An 18,410-nucleotide genomic window follows, 5' to 3' on the forward strand; every position below is an offset into this window, starting at 1 on the left:
GAACAAGAGACATTCATTTCATGCTGTATCTCATGGTGGCCCACCCACAGTGGGATGTATGTCGGTAGGTTTTCATGGCCAGCAATAATCCAACAGTTTATCACACATCGCAATGTGTCCTCTCAAGGCTCATTTCCCTGACAAAGTTCTGAAAAGTCACAGAACGAAATGCACGGGTTTTAATCCTTTGATCCAATCAAGGTCATCCATTAAAATTGAGTGTTGGGAGAGTTAGAACAGACAAAAGAAAATATTTCTTTACTCAGCGTGTGGTTGGTCTGTGGAAATCTTTGCCACAGGATGTGGTGATGGCGACTGGCCTGGACACCTTTAAAAGGGGATTGGACAAGTTTCTGGAGGAAAAATCCATTACGGGTTACAAGCCATGATGTGTATGCGCAACCTCCTGATTTTAGAAATGGGCTACGTGAGAATGCCAGATGCAAGGGAGGTCACCAGAACGAGGTCTCTTGTTATCTGGTGTGCTCCTTGGGGCATTTGGTGGGCCGCTGTGAGATACAGGAAGCTGGACTAGATGGACCTATGGTCTGATCCAGTGGGGCTGTTCTTATGTTCTTATGTCTTCTTACCCGGATAGGATAAACTGTTGGATGGGGGAGGGATGTCTTTTCCGGCCCTGCCTGGATATGTCCGGGTTGAATGTGGGATCCTCTGAATGCAAAGTACGCTACACATGTCACCACTGAAGTACAATCCCTACTCAAACAATCATTTGGGGGCCAGTCATGTATGCAGAGGGGGGCAGAGATGTCCTGATACAAAATTTGACTCTCTCTTATGTGCATGGACATGCACTCCTTCCCCTCTCTCCTCTCACTCTTTGAACTTCATGTTTTGGTCCAGTGCTTTCTTAGCAGTAGTAGTCAGAAGGGAGAGGGGCCCCTTGTATGCTGCGGTGAGGATCCCTGCAAGACTTAGTGCTTTGCACTCCCTCTAGAAATAGGTCAGGTGGGGTAGCCAGGAGTTTTGCCAGTGGTGGCAAGTGTCACCTCCAAGTTACCCTCTCTGACTCCCCAAAAGTCAAATCCCCTTCCCTGTTTTTGCCTGTGACTGGGCAGAAAAATGTGGGTGAACAAGCAGAAGATCAGACAGAGAGGGCCAGCAGAAGCCAGCAGGTTCTTGCAAAACACTTTCTGAGTGAGAGGAGTCTTGGCAACTTCAAAATTTCACACCCATGTTCTGAAAGGTCCATAACCTAAACATTTTTTTTCATTCTCAATTCTGGGCTAGAAGGGGCATATAACTGGGAGCCTGTCCTGGTTATAGAAATGGCAAGATGGAACAAAAAAAATCGTCAGTAACTAGTAGCAACTGGAGAGAGGCCTTTTTTACTATCCTGTTAGATATAAAACAAATAATGAAATGAACCTCCCAATTTTTGGAGCAGCGATTTTCAACCTTTTTCATCTCTTGGCACACTGAGAAGGCACGAAAATGGTCAAGGCACACCATCAGTTTTATGGCAATTGACAAGGCACACTGCACTGACACCAGGGACTTGCATCCCCCAGTGGGCCTAATAACAAATGATCCTCCCCCAAACTCTTGTGGCACACCTGCAGACCATCCATGGCACACCAGTGTGCCACAGCACAGTGGTTGAAAATGGCTGGTCTAAACACACACACATGCAGAGAGAGCACTCACACACAGGACGAACACAGTGCAGGTACTAAGTATTATGTCAAGCCCATGACAGAGAAGGGCTTTGCGGCTCCGTGGGGAGGCTCTGCCAAGGGCCGAGTTTACCTGTCTGTTTCTGCTGACTCATGAGTGAAAATTCTAGGAATCGCTTGGCTAGATTGTCAAGATCAAGCAATCTCCTGGGTTGAAAGCCGGGTGCACAACACTGAATGGACTCAAAAAGCAAGCCCGGGGGCTAGTCTTTAGCCATAGCTGTTTTCAAGGAGGGAAGCAGGGAAAGGGAACTGAGAAGGGACACACTGCAAGATGGTCCACACCAGGGTACCTGTCTGGCCTTGGTTGACTCAGTGGCTTCCAGCTGCACCTGGGGAAGGGAAGCAGGGAAGAGGAGGGAGTTGTCAGATACTAGTCCTAAGTGCAGGCTTGACACAGTGGAATGGGAGTGCTTCAGGGAGCACTGGCAGATTTGTTTGTTTGTTTGTTTGTTTGTTTGTTTGTTTGTTTGTTTGTTTGTTTACGGCCTTTTTGCCCTGCCTTTCTCTCCAAGGGGGGCCAAAGTGGCTTACAAAAAGCAAGTACAGGTACAACCCAATTCTAACCTGTGCTGGTCCAGTCAGGCTATACGGCTTGCACTGCATCTTATGCAGCTTAGGAGGTGGCTGGAGGTGAAACTTTTCCCCTTACCCCAAGTAAATTTCCAGCTGTTCCTATAGGGCTTCTCAGATCATGCCAGCTATATAACTGACACAAATCTAGGAACCTGGGTAGGGCTGACCAGCCTGGGAACGAGAGCTAGGATGCAGCATGCACTGTTGCCACTAATCCCACCCCACTCCTGGGCCCAAGCCTTCCCCCGTTCTGCCCTCCCCCACCCATAAACACGGCCTCCTTGCGTGCAAAACACCTGCCACCCTCTCCCATTCCCCATGCCACCTGACACAAACCTACTTGTGCCGGATGGTGCAGGGTTGGGATCCGGTGCTGCCAAGCCAGTGCTGGCCTCCATGCTGGCCCAGCTGGCTCAAGCCAAGGTTTGGATTGCACCCTAAAACAAATGACAACACCAACAACAAGGTGGGGTGGGGAGCAGAATGCGGAGTTGAGGATGAATGCAGCTGGCATCCTGTGCCTCATCTTTACTCTCTTTTTCTCCCATAGGTTTATTTAGGATCCTTTTCGGGGTGAGCTCTAACCACTAGGCAGAGCTTTCCCAGCCAGCCCCTACCTTCTTTGAAAACCACCCAGAAGAGTTTGAGGTCCTCTGCTCAACTTTGCCACCTCTTTCTTTACCCCTAACTTCAGAACGTGTATGAACATATTCAAAAGCACCAGTCCCAGCAGAGACATTTGGGGGGGGGGGGGATTCTGCATCTTGCTTCCTTTTGGCGTGAAAATGTGTCCATTTGTTCCTCCCACGTGTCTTCTTCAGCCGCCCAGGCAACTGTGGTGATTCCAGGACATACTTGGAAGGATTGAATTTAAAAATAGATGTCCTCAGATCGTCCAAGGAGGCACTTAAGGCTGAGGCTTCCTTTCCAGCTAATAAAGAATTAATTACCCATCCGCTGTGTATCCACTCCATCACGCCAGCCGTACCAGGTAGTAGAAACACCAAGATCATTTTTCAAAGTAACAAAAGCTTTATTGTGGTGAGAAAGCAGCTGAGATTTCTGCCTCCCATGGTTTAAGGAGGCATTTCTTTGAATTCTTCCTCCCTCCCAGTAGGCCTAAGATCTGAAGGCTGCAATCCTATACACACTCACAACCCAATCCTTTCCTTTTTCCCCCCACCAATGCAGTAGTGCAAAATGGCTACCACTGCATCAGATCTGGGAAGGGGGTTAGAATTCTGCTGCTACTGCCACTGGACCTGCCCCATTCCTACACCAATTCACCACCCCCACCCCTGATCAACTCCCCCCCCACCCCTCCCACCTTCCCTGCTGACTCAATGGCTCCTGCAACACAATCAGGAAGGCACACTTAGTGGGTTGTCAGATCACTTTTAGGACTGGCACTCACTGACCATCAGCACCAATGGAGGATCCTTACCAATGATGGCCAATAGGATTGGGCTCTAAGTCCCACTAAAATTAATGAGGATTGCTTCTGAGCAGGCACGTGTATGATTGTGCTGTAAGTGCTACTGGAATAATAAGCATTTTCAATTCTGGAAGTATAACCCTGAGCTGTACTTTCTGAGCAAAGTGATCTATTTTAGGAAATGGACTGCTGATTAAAATTTCAGTTTACAGAACATTCATTGCCCAGTCCCTGAAAGCTTCACATGCTCCCCACCCGCAATTCCCGTCTACACTTATGCAAGAAAATCCTTTACACATGAGACCCTAAAAATGCCATAATGATTGGTAGGCAGAACATGGAGCGTGGGGGAGGGGGGGAGTCATCAGTTCTCAAAACAGGGGAAAGACTGAATACCACCAATGGAACTTCTGCCACACTTGGAAAGGCAGGGGCGGCCGCCACGCCCAGATGGTCCAAAATCTCATGCGTTTCTACTTAGATCAACTATAATCCACAACTGGAGTTGAGGTTGCTGCATCCCAACCATCATGGGATGGAAAGCACAAAATTATGACCTTCAGCACTGGAAGAGGGAACAAAGAACACCAGATAAAGACAAAATGGCAGGGAAAGAAATGGCAGGCTGCCCCATAGATTTGGATTTTGAAAATCCACCGGTTTTGAAAGGGATGCGAGGCTGCTGATTTGAACCAGAGCTCCCTGGCTAGTCTTGCTCACCTCTGCAGTTCATTCCTCTTTGCGGCTGATTATTAAATGGAATCAGAGCAGCCGCAGGCAAAAATGATTACTTGCCTGTGGTGTAGTCATCTTGAAGAGGCGTTAAACAGAAAAGTGGTACCAGCCCTTGGGGATGGATAGGAGCGGATAAAACTATTCAGAAATACCGACAGAGAACAGGAAAAACAAATCTTCTCACAAATTAATCTCTACGTGAGTCATCCCACTGGTTCGTGTCCCCCTTGTCAATAACAGAATCAATTTTCATAAGAGCCAATAGACACCGAAGAGAGAAGTCAGCATCAGAATGACATTAAGGCCCAATCCTATCCTCAGCCAGCCTGATGCAGCACCATCGACTGTGTCTGCAGCCTCCCATGGCTCCAGTTGGGGACCAGGCCAGTGGGGAAAGGGAAGTAAAGACCTCCTCTGCCAGTTCCTGGTCCCCAGTAGACCTACTCAGTTCTACACCAGCTGTTTGACTGGCATAAATGTGCTAGGACAATGGGAGTGTCTGGAACCCCAGCTGGGGCAATAGAATCTCACAGATGCTACTGCCACAGAGATCTGCCCCAGGCCCAGTAGCATAGCGAGAGGGGGTGCAAAGCACTAAGTTTTTCAGGGTGGCTCACCACACCGTACAAGCAGCCCCTCTCCTTCGGAGTCATTCCGGGCCGCTAGAGCAAAATGGAGGCATTTATCTCTTTGCCCTGGGATAAGCCCCAGCAGCTGCAATGGGTCAACATGGACTTGAGCCAACTATTTTTCTGGGACTAAACTGTGTTGGTCCCTACAGGTGAATCAATCCCCGGAAGGGCTGGTGCCACCAACCCTGCCCCAGTGGGCCCAATCTGTCCACTCCTGTCCCTGTTGCCAACCCATTCCACCCTCCCCTGCCCTGTCCCACCCCCTGCATTACCTGGTCTGATGGGCCCTGTCACTCTACCAGCACATGTAGGAAGGCTCTAGCCTTCCCGCTGGTACGCCAGCTCTCTGTGCGGCCGCAAAACGCTTTATGGTGCTTTGGAGGCAACCAGGACCAGCAGAACATGCATTTTATCTGTGCATCCTTTCAATAGGATTGGGGCATTAGTTGTCTTTTGGAGAGACCTTCGGAGGAGACTTTGTGGATGAGATGTTTGTTTCATTTGGAACTCTTTGATGGTGGGTTGTGATTTGCCCCCCAACAGGCAAAGCCAGACCTGTAGTATTTTAAGTCTCCCACTGAAACCCTGCTTCATTGAAAGCAATGGAATATGAACAGATACTGCCTAATGCCATATCAAAATTGGATGGAAAGCACAGAATTGCTGGCAGTGGAAGAGCAGCTGGCCTTCTCATGAAAGCAATGGGAAATAAAAACAAATGAAATAATAATTAAACCAATGTGGTATGGATGAATGAAGTTTTTAATGATGATAATGAACAGAATAACTCAATGACATTATCTCCCTGCATACCCGCAGGTCTCAACTCTCCGTTCTATAACTAAATATTTCCCAGTTGAAAACGGGCCAACCTCTGATTAATCAGGACCTTAGCTAACAGTCAGCCCAATCCTAAACAGGTCTACTCAAAAGTAAGTCCTATTCTATTCAATGGGGCTTGCTCCCAGGAGAATGTGCATAGGATTGTCGCCTAAATGTGCCACACAGTAGCCATGGGCTGTTCCAGACAGTGCAGCAGAATGGACTGAGAGGGGTTTTGTCCTTCCCTGCGGTACTGCCGCCCCATTCCAAATCCTCCCCATCGATTCCCCCACCACACTGCTGTAGTGTTCTTGCCACAATGTGTAGCAGTTTTTGAAGGGAGATCTTAGTCGAGAAATTGGAATAGGGCAAAGAGTTAGAATCTCTTCCACCAGCTGCTTTTTGAAAAAGAAGTACATTGGTGATTCCAAATTTTGAACCCCCCTGAAACAGCTGTGTTGGCCCTGAGAGGCCATGGGAAATGCCTTGTCTGAGATTATTCCTACTGCCACACCAGTACAGGATCTAAAAGCAAAGTATGCTTTCCCCCTTGAGAACAATCACTTTCCTTGTATGCAAATTTGTACAGATTTACGGCCCCAATCCTAGCTGTGGCCAGCACTGGTCTCCTGTGGGCTGCCTAGGAGATGGCTATCGCATGGGATACATAAGGGATGGCACCAGGATGCAGGTCTCTTGTTGTCTTGTGTGCTGAGACGTTTGGTGGGCCACTGTGAGATACAGAAGCTGCACTAGATGGGCCGATGGTCTCATCCAGTGAGGCTGTTCTTATGCTAATACAAACGTGCCCTAAGGATGGAGGTGCTGGTGGGGAGGCCAGTACAAGGAGGCCAGTACAAGGCCAGACTGAGCCTACCAGTCAGAGGTCAGCCAGGAGCAAACAGCTGTAAGTTCCCCACAGAGCAGCAGGGAGGAGTTCCGGGACAAGGGGAGGGGAAGACGGGAGAGACGGTGGAAACAGGGCAAAACTTGGCACGGGACGGCTGTTTAGGCCCAGGAGGGTGCAGGGACAGCGAAGGAGGCTGCTGCTGGATCCTATCCCCTTTCCCACATCTGAAAGCCCTACATGGGTCTACTTGAATCCGCACCAGCTATTAAGCTGGTCCAGATCTGGGTACACCCATGGGGTAGCTGGGACTTGACAAGAGCTAAGGAAACATTAGGATTGGGCTACCTGTTAACAAAATAATCAAACAATAAGCCGAAACCCTTTGGTGAATCTACCAAGATCTGTCTATTGAGAGGCTAGTTAAATCTGATTAACTAGAGTGAGGACTTTAGGAAATTGATTTCTATAAGAATTTTTTTGCACTATTTTAAAATAAGGGAGCCTGATAAACACAGGCTGCAATCCTATACACACTTTCCTGTGAGTAAGCCTCACCTAACACAATAGGACTTACTTCTGGGTAGAGATACATAGGATTTGTGCTGACAGTAATAAATCCTTCTAACTCTTAGCTGTTGCAGATCACCCAGCATGCTAGTCGCTTACAAGGTTCACTTATATCACTGCCTGGTCAGCTGCAGGAAGAATTATCTCCCTATAATATTCACAGCTCTTCTTACTTATGAGGAGGTGAAAAGAACGCTGCTAAATATTTCACACAGACGTCCGCAGTAACTTTAAGGTGGCTTGACTGCCTCTTTGCACAGCTTACAGACCTTCTAGATGAATCACTTTTATTTTTTAAGGTTTAAGTCTTGAGCTCTTGCTAAGAAGCATTTGCGTATTTATATTTTTCCATGTAGAAATACTTGCAGAACACAAAGAGAAGTTTATTTTCCTAGATCGCTATTCCTGGTGAACATCTACCCTGAGAAGGTGATGTACAGGAGGAGCCTGTTTCTGTGGATTTACTGGGAAAATAAGATCTAACCCCCTCCTCCATGGCATTTTGGCAGGGGCTTAAAACATTTTTGTTTCATTTTATTTCTGGGTCATCTATCTCCTGGGCCTCTATAGCAGTTCCTTGAGTTATTTTTGCCCTCCTCTGCTTGGTGTTTCCTCCTTCCCCATTGTATTTCCTTTTTTCTCTTGTTGTATTATATTTTCCATATTTTACTCTACCGTATATTGTATTTTTTTTTAATCTATAAATTGTAAGCTGCCTTGAGCATCTGCTTTTTGCAGAGGAAAGGTGGGGTAGAAATCTTTCAAATAAATAAATAAATATCCACAGATCTGGCTCAATGCGCATCCCCTGGATCTGCACTGAGACACATCCATATCTACCCTCTGAGGGCTTCAGAATGGCCAAAAAGGCAAAAAAAAAAAAATACTTCTTCTGGTTTTCTGGAAGGAAACAGGAAGCAATTTTTTAATGCCTAAGAAGGCATTTGGAGGCCCCGGGAAGTCTTTCAATGGGCTGAAAACCGCAGATTTGCTTATTCGAGAGGATCCCTCGCAGATATCAAGGCCCACAGGCAAACACAACATAGTTTAATTTGGCCTTGGAACCCTGGAGTAGATAAAACGATCTAGAACCCAGATCACCAGGACATTCTCCTGCAGGAGCCAATGTAGAATGCATAGGACCACTCTTGTACCCTTGATGTGCTCCCATCCATGTCAACAGGGGAGAAAAAAAGTGACAGAGGATTGCAATAACAAAGAGGGAAATGAGTTTACACCTGATTAATGAGTCAGCAAAGATGCATTGTGTATGATCCACTGACAGCCAAAGGTGTGGCTGTCAGAAGCTGTGATGATGGCCACTTAGCTTAGATTCCTTGAAAAAGGGATTGGACACCCAATGGAGGAGGATAGTCCAATCAATGGTTATTGATAATGGAGCCCCCAGGTTCAGCAACAGTCTACCTCCAAATGCCAACTGCTGGGTGGCAAATAGCAGGAAGGGCTATTCCTAATCATGCCCTGCATTTATGCTTCTTGAAGGCATCTGGTGGGAATTAGGGTGCTGGTCTAGATGGACTTCTGCTTGGAACCAGCTGGGTTTTTCCTATGAGGCTCTCCTTCACAGATCACAGTGCACGGCAGGTGGACTGCCTTTGGCTTCTTGGCTAACAAGTTGTGCACGCCTGGTTATTGGCAGCACGTTTAAGAAGCTCTCCGCAGTGTTGGTCTGAACAGTTTAGCAGTCATATTATTTCATTCACGTTCACACAACTGTTTCAAATAGCACCAATAATGTCTGATTTCTACTTTAAGGATAGAAACTGAATTTTAAGTTGTGGGCGTGTCTGTAGTTTAGTACAGAGCACACCAGATACGAACCCCTTTCCCAATGACCTCCATCAGCATGCATTAAAAAAAAATACTGATGCTGGAAGGGTTTCTTACATTATACAGAGATCTTTTTTTTCTCCTGCATGTGCTCAAAACGCCTTCTGAAAGGGGGCTTAATTTCAAGTAGATTTCAGCCTGGCCTGTTTTTACATCAGGAAAACACTACCTGGGGGTGGGCTGTATCCACAGATCCCATATCCATGGATTCACTAATCCACGAATTGTCCACGGCCCCCCCACGAGCCCCACCTGGAGGCAAGGGAGTTTTGCTCCCCTTGCCTCCAGAGGGTCTTCTGAGCCCAGCAGAGGCCACACACTTTCGTCCACGACCTCTGGCAGGCTCAGACTGACTCTTAGAGTCAAAAACACGACTTCTGGTTTTTTGGTAGCCCTTTTTGACCTTCAGCCTCCTTAGAACAGGCAAAAAAACAAAAAAAAACTATTCCTTTACCCAGCATGTAATCTGTGGAACTCCTTGCCACAAGATGTTGTGATGGCTTCTGAACTAGATGCTTTTAAAAAGCGATTGGACAGATTTCTGGAGGAAAAGTCCTCAAGGCGTGATGGGTTTGTGCAACCTCCTGATTTTAGAAGCAGACTACCTGATGCCTGATGCAAGAGTGTTCCAACAGGATGCAGTTGTCTTGGTTGCACCTGGAGGCATCTGGTGGGCCACTGTGAGATACAGGAAGCTGGACTAGATGGGCCTTTGGGCCTGTTTCAGCAGGGAACTACTTATGTTCTGCTACTTCTTGTTCCAGCATCATCTCTGTGATTGCTTGTAGCAGCTGTGCCACAAGAAGAGCTGAGATGTCATGGTCCTAGCCTCTTTCTCACTCACTCTCAGCAAGCAAGAAGAGGACTGGAGCACAAGGTCAAGCAATTTGGCACATGCCGGGTGCTGAGTAACCCTCATCCCTTTGCCATTCTTCCAGCCCACTGCTTGAATCAGTAACTTCACCCCCTCCCCCATTAGTGGACAGGCAGCTCTAATGAATCTCACAAGCCATTTTGTACCCTAAGAGGAATGCATGTCTTCATCTCCTTATATCCAGAAACCAGCGCCAATTGAATGACTCCAATCTATGGTCCAAGGCAAAAAGTTTCTTGAGAATTGGCCAAATCCGAATGAAATGCAGATTTTACTTTGCTTGATGCTAGTTGGTGCTCAGGCTTAAAATAAGACATGACATATTGGAGTGCATCAGATCCATTAAAATATGAAATATTTAATAAATATGTAAATTGGTCAAGCTGCTTCTCCTCAAGGAAAGCTCTGTGACCAGGCCTTCGTCTTGCTTCACATCCCGCATTCACCACGCAAATATGTTAAGAGGATCACAGCTGGATTTTTTTAAAATGAAGTTAAAAGTTGAACAAGGATTTAATCCTTCAAGGAAGAGGGTTTTGTCATCTCCATTTATAATTCCTTGAATTTTTCTCAATAGGGGCATTAGCAATCACCTGTCTGGAACACTCTGAATGCAAATCGTTATTTGGAATTATTTGCCACAAATTATGCAAACAAAACTTCCAGAATTTGGATGAAAACGATAGAAAAAAAAGAAGTTGATGGGCAGGATCAAAGGATTTTCCTCTTCCAGCCAATATGCAAACCCCTTCAGTGTTAAGCAAGGCTGAGGGGAAATTTACTATGTAGTAGGCAACCTTCAGTCTCAAAAGACTATGGTATCGCGCTCTGAATGGTGGTTCTGGAACAGTGTCTAGTGTGACTGAAAAGGCCAATCCGGGAGTGACAATCCCTTCCACACCGAGAGCAAGTGCAGTCTGTCCCTGGTCTGTCTCCCTGGCTATGGGCCTTCCTTTTTTGCCTCTTAGCCTCAGACTGTTGGCCAAGTGTCTCTTCAAACTGGGAAAGGCCATGCTGCACAGCCTGCCTCCAAGCGGGCCGCTCAGAGGCCAGGGTTTCCCACCTGTTGAGGTCCACTCCTAAGGCCTTCAGATCCCTCTTGCAGATGTCCTTGTATCGCAGCTGTGGTCTACCCGTAGGGCGCTTTCCTTGCACGAGTTCTCCATAGAGGAGATCCTTTGGGATCCGGCCATCATCCATTCTCACGACATGACCGGAAGCATTCCAAAGGGAGTAGCAGGTACGAAGTGCAAGATGAAGGCTTCAGAGACTGGATCAAACTATTCAGGATGTGGGATGTACAGCTCTCCGTACACTCAGAAAATGAATACTCATACTCAGCTGGAGCAAATATGGTTTCTATGATAATAATACCAGTTGGCTCTTGATATCTGTGGGGAATCCATTCCTGGGCCCTCCATGGATACTGAACCCACAGATTTTGAGATCCTCATGTTTTTCATCAAATGGGAAGTGCATCTCAGAAGCCTTTGGGAGACCTTCTGAGGTGCAGGAAGCTTGCGTATAGCCTCCCTGTGCTTCAGAGCACCTCCTGGGCACAACCAGAAGCCACTTCCAGTCACATGCTGACGGTTCGATGGGGCCCTCCAGATGCAGATTACTTAGAATCTCTGTGTACAAGTATGGATGCTGTCTCTCGTTCAGAATATTTTTTTAACTTTTAGATGGTTTCCACACATTTCACCAACACAGAGCGGTCAGAAGCATGTAAGTGTTGGCTTTTAATGAGAAATAAAAATAGTGTTGGAGGAAATTAAAAATAGTTTCCTCTTTGGGGGGGGAGTAGAGTAGCTTAAGCAGCGGACCCCCCTTTTGGATATCACCCCAGGGAACCTCCCTCACCCGGCTGACTGCTAATCAATAAAAAAAGAGAAAGAGGCAATGGCTTATTAAAGTTGCAAAAAAAGAACTTATTTACTTACAGTTCCATTGAATGTATATTTACAGCATCTGATTAGGATCAGAGGTTCAGCTAACACTTAGATATAGCAAGGCCCTGGAGCTGCCTCGCCCTGCATGCCTTGTGCTCAAGATGGCCTGGGCATCAGAGCCCTGGTGTGCGCCATCTTAACAGGTCGGTGCCCAGAGGACAAGAAGATGTGCTCAGAGGAGAAGGGAAGGATAAAGGGTTAGGGCCACACCCCACAAGGATCACAGAGAGAACAGGTAGAAAGGTCAGTCACTGGGTCATAGCTTGATCCCTTCTAGACAGCTTCCTGCCCCCTCTGGACAGCAGACAGAGTTGCACCAACTCCAACAAATAGTGCACTGAATTAGCTCTGAATTCTGATTTTCCAATGAACAAGAATTCAGTACTGAAGGAGAAGGTCAAGAGCAGAGAAATGTTGGGGCCATACAGACTGAGAAACACTTCAGAGTTTTCCAAGGAGCTGTAAGACCTGCCCAGCATTGGAACGGTCTGTTTCATGCAGTAGGCTCTCCCTGTCTGGGTGTGTTCAAGCCAAGGCTGGATGCCACCTGTTAGAGATCCTGTAGCAGTTGCTTGCATTGAGCCTGGCTTTGGACCACATGACTTCCAAGATTCCTTCCATCTCTGTCATTCTGTTATTCATGGTGTGCTCCAATTTTTCTGTGGAGCCCAGTACACACTGCTGATGCCTTCTGAAAAATGGAGATTGCACTTTCAGAGGCCCCGTGAGTGACAACCACAGTGCCATTTATGAGAGCCCTAAATCATGCCCAGCCTTGGCAAAGAGCCAATATTGCCAAACTGTCCATGCTTTTATTAAACTCTAAATTGGAAGCAAAAGGAAACAGTTACATTAGACACTCCTTGGCTAGCTGTGATGCAGGTGCATTCTGCTCTCCAGAGGAGAGAATGCTTGACAGCAAAGGATATTTGTATTGGCAGTGACATTTGATCCATGTTTCAAGAGCCAAATCTGAAAACATTATTTCCACTTCCACCTCACCAGGTGCAGGAATAGATCATCGGAAAGTGTCAGCTTTCATGTACCGGACAAGTACGTATCAGCAAGAGCAGAGCCATAAATTAACACGTAGCTAAGTAGCTAATGGAACCATACAAGCCCAGCCAAAAGGAGCAGAGATGGAGCGATGGAAAAGCAATAACAGCCTTTCTCCCAGTCTGTCCTGTTATGAAGGGACAACAATACATGAAAAAATATGTATTAAAACAAGTTAGAATAAGGAAAACTGATGACTCATAACCAACATGGTCTGTTCTCCACTTTTTTTTCAATTAGTATCGTCAATACAAAACTTAAGGCCCAGTCCTATGGATACCCTCTGCATACTCCAGTTGGCACCAGGGCAGGTGTGCTGGCACAGGGGATGGTTCATGCAAGGGCAGGGAAAGGAACAGGGGGGTTGTCAAGTGTGGGAGGGGGTGGATCTGGTGGCAATGATTTTGTTGGTTGCTATCCTCCATTTTCCATTCCAACATGCCCCAGCTCTCTTCATACTTCAACAAGGCTAGTGCAGGACTGAGGAGACACCAAACAGGTAAGCCGCAATATTTTTACTTTGCGGTTTTTCTGATTCCCCCCCCCCCACCATAGTATGCAACACACACTCTGTTGGTGTTGCTGCATGCAGCAATGGGCAGGCAATAGGATTGGGCTGTCAGATTTATAACCAGTATAAATTGGGCTAACTGAACATGTTTGCAAAACGTTTCTTATTTGGGGAAATTCATTCTGCAATGTTCATTATTTTGCATAATATAGTATCGTTTTGCCTGACACAGGAAGGAGCAGTGCAGCCCCAACTCATCCTGAATGTATGTCTGAATCTGAATCATCCACTCCAGATGCTTCCTCCTTCCTGTAGTGTAGCAGCTTCAAAAGCCAGAAAGTCACCTGGATGGAACATCTCCTGGGAGCACCATCCGGACATGTGTCAGGTCAGATCTGGGAGCTGGACCCTGGAAGACAGAATGTGCTGGGGGTAAGGGGTAAAGGCCCAATCCTGAACTGTCGGCACTGGCCCTCAGCTGGCACTGAGTGTCACAAATGTACCAGAAGGCACACCCAGTCCATGCTGAGCCAGTGCCTATTGGAGGCCTGCTGCATGCCATCCAGTGCAAAGGATGAGCTCTAGGCAACTGAGAGATACGTCGTGCTGGGTGGGGGAGATTCTGGGGTGGGGGAGGGCAGGGAGGAACCAGGTTGGAACGGGGTGGGATCAGTTGAGCTTTACTGGCCAGTCATGGGGCATCTCAACTCTGCACCAGCAAAATAACCAGCATAGACTTTAGTAGCCCCATTGTGGGGCTTGGGCCTTTCCCCAAGGGAAGGGTACAACCCGATGAGACACTGGCAGCTGCCTAATGCCCATAGGATGCAGTGGCAGCCATTTTGGTGTCGCTGCTCCTCTGTGCGCCGGGCAGCTCAGGATTGGGCTGCCTAGGAGGTATCCATGGAAGGGAGCCTGCAGAGGCCTGATGGAGGTGCAAGGTGGTGCAGGAACAGGTAGTCATTTCAGGGGTGTCAGCACCAGAGGAGGGGCTGACTGTACTGAGGCAGGTAGGGAGAACTGCGTCATATACTATCCCTGTCCCCAACCTGATTAGTCCTTCAGCCTCCAAATGTAAATATGGATTTGATGAGCAAGTTTCGTGGGTCAAGATCACATCATTGTCCAGCTATTTTGAAATTTAATCATATAGTTCGTCAGCTCTGAATTGCTGTTTTGTCTGATAAGGGACAGAGGAGCTTCCTCCTGAGTCAGATCATTGTTCCAACTAGCTCAGTGTTGTCTAGGCCAGGAGTGTCCAAACACTTTGGCAGGAGGGCCAGATCATCTCTCTGACACTGTGTCAGGGGCCAGGGGGGAAAAAAAGAATTAATTTACATTTAAAATTTGAATAAATTTACATAAATGAATTTATTAGAGATGAAACTTATATGAATGAAGGTCTTGCAGTAGCTCAAGTAATGTAAAAGTCCTTGCACAAAGCAAGGCCAGCCTTTCCTTTGCTGCCACTGCTGCATCACATACATGAAACAGAAAGTAGTGGAGGGAGCCCTCATCCCACAGCTCAAGTGAGAGGTTGAACAGTCGTCCTCATGCTGAAAGCAGTTGCGTCGGGCCAGCACAGACTCCAGAAAGTCTCTGATTGGGAGCCCCCGAGGGCCACAAGTGGCCCCTGGGCCGGGGTTTGGGCACCCCTGGTCTAGGCTGACTGGCTTTAGCTTTCTAGGCTCCCAGGTAGGGGTCTGTCCCAGGCCTACTAGGGGATACCACCAAGAATTTGAACCTGGGGTCTTCCTCCTGCAGCCCAGCTGTTCTATCATGGAGCTCAAGTCCTTCCCCCAAAGTGTGAATGAGATGACGGTGCTGTGGAATGAATTAAGCCTTACATGGATATTTGCTGTGAGGTTGTTTGGGTTGGTCTTTTGGATGGGATGGGTTGTAGCCAGTAAGACTCTTGTTATCACTCTACCCCCAGCTCTCCAGCAACCAAGCAGGCAGCAAAAAAAAGAGGTGGACTGAGTCCCTTGTGGATATTCGTACATGAATTGCATTGTCCTCACTCACAATCCATGCTGGTAGCATTGCCTTATCAGAATCTGTGGAAGGAGGAAGGAAGAAGGGCTGCCACTGCAGGGTTTGCCACCTGGGCTTTTGCCTGCCACCTCTGCTGAGAACACTATCGCTGGAAGGCAACACTGTTTTCCAGTCCAATGTAAGTTTGAGCCAGCGTGGGGGGAGGGGGGTTCACTGTTTTGCTGTCATAATGGCCACCGATGGCACACGTAGCTGGATATCAACTACCCCCCACTGGAGCTTGTAAACCAGCAGTGGGGTGGCAGAGGGTGGGGAAGGGGTGAAATGAGGAGGGGAGAGGGAGGAACAGGGCAAAGAGAGAGACAGAGGGGTGGATCAAGGCCAGGAAGGGAGGTGGTGTCAGCAGCAATGGCATTGCTGACAGTGGCATTGCGAGGGTAACTGGTACCTGAGACCCATGAATTTTTAACACACCTCCATATCCCCCCAGTCCTGAGAAGGCCTCCTTGGAGGCCTCTGAAAGTTACTTCCAATTTTCAGCACCTTCCTGGCACACCCTCAAGGCATGGCACCCAGGGCAATGGACCCCAAGCCCACCTTTAGTTATGCCACTGGTTGGCAAGATCCTATCTCCCTCCCTAGCCACTTGGCCTTCCCGGGTCCATTTGGAATTGCACCAGCAAAGTAGCCAGCACAGGTCTGAGTAGACCCAGCAGAGTTGTGAAGTCTTACCCCAGGGCAAGGGAGCAAATTTTCACTTACCTTGAGGAGGTATTCACAAAACTCCTCCCCCCCAGGATGCAACATGCACCCCATTAGCATGACCGCTTTAGCACACTGGTAGTTAGGTAGGTCTCTGTGTCTCTGTGTCAGCAACACGTTCTTCAACACAAAGCCCCAACATAGAGTCTCTTGGAGACACCCAAGATCAAAGCACTGGCACCAGCTCGACCTGATCCTCACCAGACGCTCCAGCCTTCCCAGCATCAAGATCACACGCAGTTATCATGGTGCTGCCTGCGACACTGACCACTCCCTGGTGTGCAGCAGAGTGAAACTGCAAACAAAGCGACTGTATCACACGAAAAAGGAAGGAAGACCTCGCATTGATACCAGCAAGACCCGGGATCAGAGAAAAGTGGAGGAATTTGCACAAGCGCTTGAGGAATCTCTTCCAGGCCCGGCCGACGCAAACGCATCCAACAGATGGGAACATTTCAAGAATACCGTTTACAACACCGCCTTGTCCATATTCGGCAAGAAGACCAACAAGGCGGCAGACTGGTTTGAAGCCCACTCTGAGGAGTTGACACCAGTCATTGAGGAAAAGAGGAGAGCTCAAGCAGCATACAAGGCCTGTCCCAGTGAGCGCAACCTGCAGGTCCTCCGAACTGCTCGCAGCAAAGTCCAACAGACTGCCAGGAGATGTGCTAACGACTACTGGCTCCAGCTCTGTTCCGAGATACAGATAGCAGCTGACACGGGCAACATCAAGGGGATGTATGATGGTATCAAGCAGGCCCTAGGTCCAACACAGAGGAAAATTGCCCCTCTGAAGTCTGCCACAGGCGAGGTCATCCAGGATCGGGCGCAGCAGATGGAACGCTGGGTGCAGCACTACTCTGAGCTATATTCCAGAGAAAATGTAGTCACCGAAGAAGCACTGAACAACATTGAGTGCCTGCCTGTGCTGGAAGAGCTTGACAGTGAACCAACCCTAGAAGAACTTCACGTGGCCCTGGACTCCCTTGCCTTTGGCAAGGCACCTGGAAAAGACAGCATCCCTGCTGAAGTCCTAAAATGCTGCAAAGAGATCATCGTCACTGAGCTGCATGAAATCCTCTGTCTCTGCTGGAGAGAAGGTGGAGTACCTCAAGACATGAGGGATGCAAACATCATCACGCTGTACAAGAACAAAGGTGACAGGGGTGACTGCAACAACTACCGCGGCATCTCTCTCCTTAGCGTTGTAGGAAAGCTGTTTGCCCGAGTTGTACTAAAGAGGCTCCAGGTACGCAGTGTGGATTCCGAGCCAACAGGTCCACCACTGATATGGTATTCTCCCTTAGACAACTGCAGGAGAAATGCAGGGAACAACGACAGCCACTCTTTATAGCCTTCATAGATCTCACAAAGACTTTCGACCTGGTAAGCAGAGACGGCCTCTTCAAGATTCTCCCCAAGATTGGATGTCCACCCAGGCTCCTCAGCATCATCAGATCTTTCCACAAGGACATGAAGGGCACTGTTGTCTTCGATGGCTCCACATCAGACCCTTTTGACATCCGAAGCGGAGTGAAGCAGGGCTGTGTTCTTGCACCAAGCTTGTTTGGGATTTTCTTCGCTGTCCTGCTGAAGCAGGCCTTTGGAACTGCAACAGAAGGCATCTATCTCCGGACCAGATCAGACGGAAAGCTCTTCAACCTCTCCAGACTGAGAGCAAAATCCAAAGTCCAGCTGAAATGTCTGCGTGACTTCCTCTTTGCCGACGATGCAGCTGTCACTACCCACTCTGCCAAAGATCTCCAGCAGCTCATGGATCGTTTTAGCAAGGCCTGCCAAGATTTTGGACTGACGATCAGCCTTAAGAAAACACAGGTCATGGTTCAGGATGTGGACTCACCTCCCTGCATTACAATCTCTGAGCATGAACTGGAGGTTGTCCATGACTTTGTGTACCTTGGCTCAACGATCTCCGACACTCATTCTCTCGATACCGAGCTAAACAAGCGCATCGGTAAAGCAGCTACCACGTTTTCCAGACTCACAAAGAGAGTCTGGTCCAACAAGAAGCTGACGGAACATACCAAGATCCAGGTCTACAGAGCTTGCGTCCTGAGTACACTTCTGTACTGCA

Source organism: Tiliqua scincoides, chromosome 4, assembly GCF_035046505.1.
Source record: "Tiliqua scincoides isolate rTilSci1 chromosome 4, rTilSci1.hap2, whole genome shotgun sequence".
NCBI lineage: Eukaryota > Metazoa > Chordata > Lepidosauria > Squamata > Scincidae > Tiliqua > Tiliqua scincoides.